The sequence below is a fragment of the Manis javanica genome, chromosome 10 (genome assembly GCF_040802235.1).
Source record: "Manis javanica isolate MJ-LG chromosome 10, MJ_LKY, whole genome shotgun sequence".
In the NCBI taxonomy this organism is placed as follows: Eukaryota; Metazoa; Chordata; class Mammalia; order Pholidota; family Manidae; genus Manis; species Manis javanica.
Window position 1 is genome coordinate 80,649,347 of NC_133165.1, and position 11,352 is coordinate 80,660,698.

Consider the following 11,352-nt stretch of genomic DNA (forward strand, 5'->3'; position numbering starts at 1 on the left):
ATCTAGAATCTAGCATTTCTGGTTTCTCTGAATTCTTTTAAAATTACATTGATATTATCATACTGCATACTGTCTTTCCAATTTATTTTATTGTGGTAAAATATACCTAAAATGAAATTTTCACCATGAAAGACTCAGACTCTATAACAACTAAAATAACCACCCATTCCTCCCTCCCTGAACCTCTGGCATCCCCCATTCAACTTTCTGTCTCTGTGAAATTTGACTACCCCTGGTACCTCACATAAGTAGAATCATACAGTAAATGTCCTTTTGTGACTGACTTATTTCACTCAGCATAAAGTCCTCAAGAATCGTTCATATTCATGTTGTAGCATTTCCTTTTTGTCAGAATTTGCTCCCTTATTGTGTGTGTTTTTTTTTTGAGAGGGCATCTTTCATATTTATTGATCAAATGGTTGTTAACCACAATAAAATTCTGTATAGGGGAGTCAATGCTCAATGAACAATCATTAATCCCCCCCCCAGCCTAATTCTCATCAGTCTCCAATCTTCTGAAGCATAATGAACAAGTTCTTATATGGTGAACAAATTCTTACATAGTGAATAAGTTCTTACATTGTGAGCAGTACAAGGGCAGTCATCACAAAAACTTTCGGTTTTGATCACTCATTATGAACTATAAACAAACAGGTCAAATATGAATTTCATTTGATTTTTATACTTGATTTATATGTGAATCCCACATTTCTCCCTTTATTATTATTATTAAATATATATTTTTAATAAAATGCTGAAGTGGTACGTAGATGCAAGATAAAGGTAGAAAACATAGTTTAGTGTTGTAAGAGAGGAAATGTAAATGATCAGGTGTGTGCCTGTAGACTATGTGTTAATCCAAGCTAGACAAGGGCAATAAAACATCCACGGATGTAGAAGCTTTCTCTCGGAACAGGGGGTAGAGGTTCTAAGCCTCACCTCGGTTGATCCCCAATTTATCACCTGATGGCCCCCCTGCAACTGTGCCTATCTTAGGGTGTTCCTCCCTTGAGGGATCTTACCCGTCTCTGGCTAACCAGTCATCTTCCGGGGCCATACAGGGAAATGTAAAGTTGGTAAGTGAGAGAGAAGCCATATTGTTTGAAAAGGTTAGCTTTTTACTTCTTTGCAGATTTATGCCCTGTGGCTTCTATGCTCAGCACTTGTCTCGAGGTATCTTTACCACCTGGAGGAATTATGATACTCGGTAAATTCGATATGAGGCACGAATTCTATTTAAGGGTTGTAATTAGGATGGAAGAAGGAAAGCTATAGAGGTAGCATATGGAAGAAAACATGGGAGGATTGATTATTTCTTTGACATATCTTTTTGTAGAGTAACTTCAGCATGTATAGGTTTTAAACTACTAATTAAATTGCTCAGACACATTAACATAATAGGAATACAGTTAAATACCCAAAGCAGATCTATAATTACCAGCCATCTCCAGTGAAACCAAGAAAACCAGTTAGACACCCTAGGCATTTGTGAAAATTTGTCTATGATATAATGGATATTGTCCAACTGTACTTGAACATTCTGAGAGAGATCAGACAAATTAAAACAACCAATTCCTGGGAACTGTTCACATCCCATATGTTCTTTTAACAGTAGATAGTCTGTAGTTGTAAGATTTTGGAGCGCTACAACTTGCACTTCTCCTAATTCTTGGTTGAGTTCCAACAGTATAGATCCAGTCAAATTTGTCATTTTGCTGTATGCACAGTCCAGCTTAGATATCTCCTTCTTCATTCCAATGTTAAGTCCAGGAAATGGTGGGATGAATGCAGCTACAACAGCAGCATTGCCTGGATCTTTGTTGAGGATTTTTGATGATCATCTTCTGGTATGACTCTTCTAGAGAGTGCTGATGTTGGAGGTTCTTCTACATATCGTATCTTAGTTCATTTTCTGGGTAGCCAAATTAGGCTTTGATCCTCTGTATAAAGACAAACAGATACTTTGCCCACACTTTGATAAGTCCTTTATACCATTGTGTAGAAACCATTGGAGGTCACCACCCAGGAACTGTTTTTTTTTTAAGAGAAAGGAATATTACAAGAAAAGTGTACCTCCATAGCCGATCATCTGACACCCTTTAAGTTATCAAAATTAGGGATATTTAAAACATGCATTAATCATTGATTTAGTTAGTTTTATCCTATCAGGGAGTAATCCCCCTTTTCTTTTATTCTTTTTTATTTGTTATCTTTAATCTGCACTTACATGAAGAATATTATATTTACTAGGCTCTCCACTATACCAGGTGCACCCTCTAAAATCCCTTTACAGTCAATATCCATCAGCATAGCAAAATGTTGCAGAATCACTACCTGTCTTCCCTGTGTGTTCTGCCCTCCCCTTTCTCCCACCCAGCCGTGCATGCTAATCTTAATACCCCCATTCTTCTCCCCCCCCCTTATCCCTCCCTACCCACCTATCCTCCCCAGTCCGTTTCCCTTTGGTACCTGTTAGTCCATTCTTGGGTTCTGTGATTCCGCTGCTGTTTTGTGCCTTCAGTTTTTCCTCTGTTCTTACACTACACAGATGAGTGAAATCATTTGGTATTTCTGTTTCTCCCCTTGGCTTATTTCACTGAGTCTAATACCCTCCAGCTCCATCCATGTTGCTGCAAATGGTGGGATTTGCCCTTTCTTATGGCTGAGTAGTTTTCCATTGTGTATATGTACCACATCTTTATCCATTCATCTACCTATGGACATTTAGGTTGCTTCCAATTCTTGGCTATTGTAAATAGTGCTGTGATAAACATAGGGATGCATCTGTCTTTCTCAAACTTGATTGCTGCATTCGTAGGGTAAATTCGCAGGAGTGGAATTCCTGGGTCAAATGGTAAGTCTGTTTTGAGCATTTTGATGAACCTCCATACTGCTTTCCACAATGGTTGAAATAATTTACATTCCCACCAGCAGTGTAGGAGGGTTCCCCTTTCTCCACAGCCTCGCCAACATTTGTTGTTGTTTGTCTTTTGGATGGCAGCCATCCTTACTGGTGTGAGGTGATACCTCATTGTAGTTTTAATTTGCATTTCTTTGATAATTAGTGATGTGGAGCATCTTTTCATGTGTCTGTTGGCCATCTGTATTTCTTTTTTAGAGAACTGTCTGTTCAGTTCCTCCTCCCATTTTTTAATTGGATTATTTGATTTTTGTTTGTTGAGGCGTGTGTGCTCTTTATATATTTTGGACGTCAAGCCTTTATCGGATCTGTCATTTACAAATATATTCTCCCATACTGTAGGGTTCCTTTTTGTTCTATTGATGGGGTCTTTTGCTGTACAGAAGCTGTTCAGCTTAATATACTCCCACTTGTTCATTTTTGCTGTTGTTTTCCTTGCCCGGGGAGATATGTTCAAGAAGAGGTCACCCGTGTTTATGTCTATGAGGTTTTTGCCTATGTTTTTTTCCAAGAGTTTAATGGTTTCATGACTTACATTCAGGTCTTTGATCCATTTTGAGTTTACTTTTGTATATGGAGTTAGACAATGGTCCAGTTTCATTCTCCTACATGTAGCTGTCCAGTTTTGCCAGCACCATCTGTTGAAGAGACTGTCATTTTGCCATTGTATGTCCATGGCTCCTTTATCAAATATTAATTGACCATATATGTTTGGGTTAATGTCTGGAGTCTCTAGTCTGTTCCACTAGTCTGTGGCTCTGTTCTTGTGCCAGTACCAAATTGTCTTGATTACTATGGCTTTATAGTAGAGCTTGAAGTTGGGGAGTGAGATTCCCCCTACTTTATTCTTCCTTCTCAGGATTGCTTTGGGTATTCGGGGTCTGTGGTGTTTCCATATAAATTTTTGAATTATTTGTTCCAGTTCATTGAAGAATGTTGATGGTTATTTGATAGGGATTGCATAAAATCTGTATATTGCTTTGGGCAGGATGGCCATTTTGCTGATATTGATTCTTCCTAGCCACGAGCATTGGATGAATTTCCATTTATTAGTGTCCCCTTTAATTTCTCTTAAGAGTGACGTAGTTTTCAGAGTATAGATCATTCAGTTCTTTGGTTAGATGTATTCCTAGGTATTTTATTCTGTTTGATGCAATTGTGAATGGAATAGTTTCCCTGATTTCTCTTTCTACTGGTTCATTGTTAGTGTATTGGAAAGCTACAGATTTCTGTGTGTTAATTTTGTATCCTGCAACTTTCCTGTATTACGATATCAGTTCTTGTAGTTTTGGGGTGGAGTCTTTAGTTTTTTTGTTTTTTTTTTTTGAGAGGGCATCTCTCATATTTATTGATCAAATGGTTGTTAACAACAATAAAATTCAGTATAGGGGGGTCAACGCTCAATGTACAATCATTAATGCATCTCAAGCCTAATTCTCGTCAGTCTCCAATCTTCTGAAGCATAACGAACAAGTTCTTACATGGTGAACGAATTCTTACATAGTGAATAAATTCTTACATGGTGAACAGTACAAGGGCATTCATCACAGAAACTTTCGGTTTTGATCATGCAATATGACCTATAAACAATCAGGTCAAATATGAATATTCGTTTGATTTTTGTACTTGATTTATATGTTGATCCCACATTTCTCCTATTATTATTATTATTATTATTATTTTTATTTTTAATAAAATGCTGAAGTGGTAGGTAGATGCAAGATAAAGGTAGAAAACATAGTTTAGTGCTGTAAGAAGGCAAATGTAGATGATCGGATGATCAGGTGTGTGCCTATGGACTAAGTATTAATCCAGGCTAGACAAGGGCAGCAAAACATCCACGGATGCAGAAGATTTCTCTCAAAGCAGGGGGGGTGAGGTTCTGAGCCTCACCTCTGTTGATCCCCAAATTCTCACCTGATGGCCCCCCTGCGACTGTGCCTGTCTTAGGTTGTTCCTCCCTTGAGGAATCTTACCCGTCTCTGGCTAACCAGTCATCTTCCGGGGCCATACAGGGAAATGTAAAGTTGGTAAGTGAAAGAGAAGCCATATTGTTTGCAAAGGTTAGCTTTTTACTTCTTTGCAGATTTATGCCTTGTGGCTTCTATGCCCAGCACTTGTCTCGAGGTATCTTTACCCCTGGAGGAATTATGATACTCGGTAAATTCGATATGAGGCACGAATTCTATTTAAGGGTTGTAATTAGGAAGGAAGAAGAAAAGCTATAGATGTAGCATATGAAGGAAACATGGGAGGATTGATTATTTCTTTGACATATCTTCTTGTATAGTACCTTAAGTATGTATAGGTTTTAAACTACTAACTAATTTGCACACACATATTAACATAATAGGAATACGGTGACATAAACAAAGCAAATCTATAATTACCATCCATCTCCAGTGAAGCCAAGAAAACCATTTAGGCACCCTAGGCATTTGTGAACATTTATCTATGATATGATGGATATTGTCCAACTGTACTTGAACCATCAGACAAATTAAAGCAGCCCATTTCTGGGAACTGTTCACATCCCATATGTTCCTTTAACCATAGATAGTCTTTAGTCATGAGATTTTGGAGTGCTACAACTTGCACCCCTCCCAACTCCTGGTTGAGTTCCAACAGTACAGATCCAGTCAAATTCGTTGTCTCATTGTATGCACATGCCAGCCTAGACATCTCCCTCCTCATTCCTATGGCAAGTCCAGGAGACGGTGGGCTGGATGCAGCCACAACCGCAGCATCGTCCGGATCCCTGTGGAGGCTTTTTGATGATCATCCCCAGGCAGAAGTCCTCCAGAGAGTGCTGATGCCGGTAGCTCCTCCTCATATCGTATCTTAGTTCATTTTCTGGGTATCCAAGCTAGGCCTTGATCTTCTGCATAGAAACAAACAGACCCTTTGCCCACACTTTGACATGCCCTCTATACCACTGTGCAGAACTCATTGGAGGTCAGCATACAGTAACTGCTTTTTTTTTTTTTTTAATTAAGAGAAAGGAATATTATCAGAAAAGAGTACCTCCATAGCTGATCATCTGACACCCTTTAAGTGATCAACATTAAGGATATTTAAAGCATGCGTTGATCTTTGATTTACCAATAGTTTTATCCTGTTAAGGAGTAATCCCCCTTTTCTTTCTTTCTTTCTTTTTTTTTTTTTTAATTTTTAATCTACACTTACATGAAGAATACTATGTTTACTATGCTCTCCCCTATATCAGGTCCCCGCTAACAACCACATTATGGTTACTGTCCCTCAGCTTAGCAAAATGTTGTAGAGTCACTACTTGTCCTCTCTGTGTTGTGCAGCCCACCCTCCCCTTTCTCCCTCCCCCCATGCATGCTAATCTTAATACCCCCCTTCTTTCCCCCCCTTATCCCTCCCTGCCCACCCATCCTCCCCAGATCCTTTCCCTTTGGTACCTGTTACTCCATTTTTGGGTTCTGTAATTCCGCTGCTGTTTTGTTCCTTCAGTTTTTCCTTTGTTCCTATACTCCTCAGATGAGTGAAATCATTTGGTATTTCTCTTTCTCCGCTTGGCTTATTTCACTGAGCATAATACTCTCAAGCTCCGTCCATGTTGCTGCAAATGGTTGGATTTTTCCACTTCTTATGGCTGAGTAGTATTCCATTGTGTATATGTACCACATCTTCTTTATCCATTCATCTACCCATGGACATTTAGGTTGCTTCCAATTCTTGGCTATTGTAAATAGTGCTGCGATAAACATAGGGGTGCATCTGTCTTTCTCAAACTTGATTGCTGCGTTCTTAGGGTAAATTCCTAGGAGTGGAATTCCTGGGTCAAATGGTAGGTCTGTTTTGAGCATTTTGATGCACCTCCATACTGCTTTCCACAATGGTTGAACTAATTTACATTCCCACCAGCAGTGTAGGAGGGTTCCCCTTTCTCCACAGCCTCGCCAACATTTGTTGTTGTTTGTCTTTTGGATGGCAGCTATCCTTACTGGTGTGAGGTGATACCTCATTGTAGTTTTATTTTCTCAAAGAACCAGCTCTTGGTTTCGTTGATTTTTGCTATTGTTTTATTCTTCTCAATTTTGTTTATTTCTTCTCTGATCTTTATTATGTCCCTCCTTCTACTGACTTCAGGCCTCATTTGTTCTTCTTTTTCCAGTTTTGATAATTGTGATGTTAGACTATTCATTTGGGATTGTTCTTCCTTCTTCAAGTGTGCCTGGATTGCTATATACTTTCCTCTTAAGACTGCTTTTGCTGTGTCCCACAGAAGTTGGCGCTTTGTGTTGTTGTTGTCATTTGTTTGTATATATTCCTTGATCTTTATTTTGATTTGTTCATTGATCCATTGATTATTTAGAAGCATGTTGTTAAGCCTCCATGTGTTTGTGAGTCTTTTTGTTTTCTTTGCAGAATTTATTTCTACTTTTATACCTTTGTGGTCTGAAAAATTGGTTGGTATAATTTCATTATTTTGGAATTTACTGAGGCTCTTTTTGTGAGCTAGTATGTGGTCTATTCTGGAGAATGTTCCATGTGCACTTGAGAAGAATGTATATCCTGTTGCTTTTGGATGTAGAGTTCTATAGATGTCTATTAGGTCCATCTGTTCTAGTGTGTTGTTCAGTGCCTGTGTGTCTTTACTTATTTTCTGCCCGGTGGATCTATCCTTTGGGGTGAGTGGTGTGTTGAAGTCTCCTACAATGAATGCATTGCAGTCTATTTCCCTCTTTAGTTCTGTTAGTATTTGCTTCACATATGCTGGTGCTCCTGTATTGGGTGCATATATATTTAGAATTGTTATATCCTCTTGTTGGACTGAGCCCTTTATCATTATGTAGTGGCCTTCTTTATCTCTTGTTACTTTCTTTGTTTTGAAGTCTATTTTGTCTGATATCAGTACTGCAACCCCAGCTTTCTTCTCACTGTTGTTTGCCTGAAATATGTTTTTCCCTCCCTTGACTTTTAGTCTATGCTTATCTTTGGGTTTAAGGTGAGTTTCTTGTAAGCAGCATATAGATGGGTCTTGCTTTTTTTATCCATTCTATTACTCTATGTCTTTTAATTGGTGCATTAAGTCCATTTACATTTAGGGTGACTATTGAGAGATATGTACTTATTGCCATTTCAGGCTTTAGATTCGTGGTTACCAAAGGTTCAAGGTTAGCTTCTTTAGTATCTTACTGCCTAACTTAGCTCGCTTATTGAGCTGTTATATACACTGTCTGGAGATTCTTTTCTTCTCTCCCTTCTTATTCCTCCTCCTCCATTCTTCATATGTTGTGTGTTTTGTTCTGTGCTCTTTTTAGGGGTGCTCCCATCTAGAGCAGTCCCTGTAGGATGCCCTGTAGAGATGGTTTGTGGGAAGCAAATTCCCTCAGCTTTTGCTTGTCTGGAAATTGTTTAATCCCACCATCATATTTAAATGATAGTCGTGCTGGATACAGTATCCTTGGTTCAAGACCCTTCTGTTTCATTGCATTAAGTATATCATGCCATTCTCTTCTGGCCTGTAGGGTTTATGTTGAGAAGTCTGATGTTAGCCTGATTGGTTTTCCTTTATAGGTGACCTTTTTCTCTCTAGCTGCCTTTAAAACTCTTTCCTTGTCCTTGATCCTTGCCATTTTAATTACTATGTGTCTTGGTGTTGTCCTCCTTGGATCCTTTCTGTTGGGGGTTCTGTGTACTTCCATGGTCTGTTCGATTATTTCCTCCCCCAGTTTGGGGAAGTTTTCAGCAATTATTTCTTCAAAGACACTTTCTATCCCTTTTCCTCTTTCTTCCTCTTCTGGTATCCCTATAATACGAATGTTATTCCTTTTGTATTGTTCACATATTTCTCTTAGTGTTGTTTCATTTCTGGAGATCCTTTTATCTCTCTCTATGTCAGCTTCTATACGTTCCTGTTCTCTTGCTTCTATTCCTTCAATGGCCTCTTGCATCTTATCCATTCTGCTTATAAATCCTTCCAGGGATTGTTTCACTTCTGTGATCTCTTTCCTGACATCTGTGATCTCCTTCCGGACTTAATCCCACTGCTCTTGCATTTTTCTCTGCATCTCATCCCACTGCTCTTGCATTTTTCTCTGCATCTCATCCCATTGCTCTTACATTTTTCTCTGCATCTCTGTCAGCATTTTCATGATTTTTATTTTGAATTCTTTTTCAGGAGGACTAGTTAGGTCTGTCTTCTTCTCAGGTGTTGTCTCTGTGATCTTTGTCTGCCTGTAGTTTTGCCTTTTCATGGTGATAGAAATAGTTTGCAGAGCTGGTACAAGTGACCGCTGGAGGAGCTTCCCTTCTTGTTGGTTTGTAGCCTTTTCCTGGGAGAATAGCGACCTCTAGTTGCTTGTGCTGGGCAGCTGTGTGCAGACAGGGCTTCTGCTTCCTGCCCAGTTGCTTTGGGGTTTATCTCCGCTGTTGCTATGGGCTTGGTCTGGCTGGGGCTGTTCCTCCAAAATGGTGGAGCCCCGTTTGGAGGGGGAGCGGTCAGGAGGCTATTTATCTCCGTAAGGGGTCTCTTTTCTCCCTGCTGCCCAGGGGGTTAGGGTGCCCAGAGATCCCCAGATTCCCTGCCTCTGGTCTAAGTGACCTGTCCTGCCCCTTTAAGACTTCCAAAAAGCACTCCCCTTCGCAAGGTGCTGGGTTCTTGCAGGTGTGGATGTAGTCTGGATGTTGTCCTGTGTCCTGTGGTCTCTATTTTAGGAAGATTTTTCTTTGTTATATTTTCATAGCTCTATGTGTTTTTGGGAGGAGATTTCCACTGCTCTACTCACGCCGCCATCCTGGCTCCGCCCCCTCTTTAGTTTTTTTATGGACAATATCATGTCATCTGCAAATAGTGACAGTTTAACTTCTTCTTTACCAATCTGGATTCCTTGTATTTCTTTATTTCGTCTGATTGCATGGCTAGGACCTCCAGTGCTATGTTAACTAGCAGTGGGGAGAGTGGCCATCCCTGTCTAGTTCCCGATCTCAGAGGAAATGCTTTTAGCTTCTCGCTGTTCAGTATAATGTGGGCTGTGGGTTTTTCATAGATGGCCTTTATTATGTTGAGGTACTTGCCCTCTATTCCCATTTTGCTTAGAGTTTTTATCATGAATGGATGTTGAACTTTGTCAAATGCTTTTTCAGCATCTATGGAGATGGTCATATGGATTTTGTCTTTCTTTTTGTTGATGTGGTGCATGATGTGGATGGATTTTTGAATGTTGTACCATCCTTGCATCCCTGGGATGAATCCCACTTGGTCATGGTGTATGATCCTTTTGATATACTTTTGAATTCCGTTTGCTAATATTTTATTAAGTATATTTGCATCTACGTACATCAGGGATATTGCTCTGTAATTTTCTTTTTTGGTGGAGTCTTTGCCTGGTTTTGGTGTTAGGTTGATGTTGGCTTCATAGAATGAGTTTGGGAGTATTCCCTCCTCTTCTGTTTCTTGGAAATCTTTAAGGAGAATTGGTATTATATCTTCTCTGTGTGTCTAATAGAATTCCGAGGTACATCCGTCTGGCTCTGAGGTTTTGTTTTTGGGTAGTTTTTTGATTACTGTTTCAATTTCTTTGCTCATAATTGGTTTCTTTAACCTTTGTGTTTCTTCCTTGGTTAGTCTTGGAAGGTTGTATTTTTCTAGGAAGTTCTCCATTTATTCTAGGTTTCCCAACTTGTTGGCATATAGGTTTTCATAGTAGTCTTTAATAATTCTTTGTATTTCTGTGGGGTCTGTCGTGATTTTTCCGTTCTTATTTCTGATTCTGTTGATGTGTGTTGATTCTCTTTTTCTCTTAATAAGTTTGGCTAGAGGCTTATTTATTTTGTTTATTCTCTCAAAGAACCAGCTCTTGGTTTCATTGATTTTTGCTATTGTTTTATTCTTCTCAGTTTTGTTTATTTCTTCTCTGATCTTTATTCTGTCCCTCCTTCTGCTGACTTTAGGCCTCATTTGTTCTTCTTTTTCCAGTTTCGATAATTGTGATGTTAGACTATTCATTTGGGATTGTTCTTCCTTCTTCAAGTGTGCCTGGATCGCTATATCCTTTCATCTTAGGACTGTTCTCGCTGCATCCCACAGATTTTGGGGCTTTTTGTTGTTGTCATTTGTTTCTACATATTCCTTGCTCTCTATCTTAATTTGTTCGTTGATCCATTGATTATTTAGGAGCATGTGGTTAAGCCTCCATGTGTTTGTGAGCCTTTTGTTTTCTTTGTAGAATTTATTTCTACTTTTATACCTTTGTGGTCTGAAAAATTGGTTGGTAGAATTTCAATATTTTGCATTTTGCTGAGGCTCTTTTTTTGGGCTAGTATGTGGTCTACTCTGGAGAATGTTCCATGTGCACTTGAGAAGAACGTATATGCTGTTGCTTTTGGATGTAGAGTTATATAGATGTCTATTAGGTCCATCTGCTCTACTGTGTTGTTCACTGCTTCCATGCCCTTAC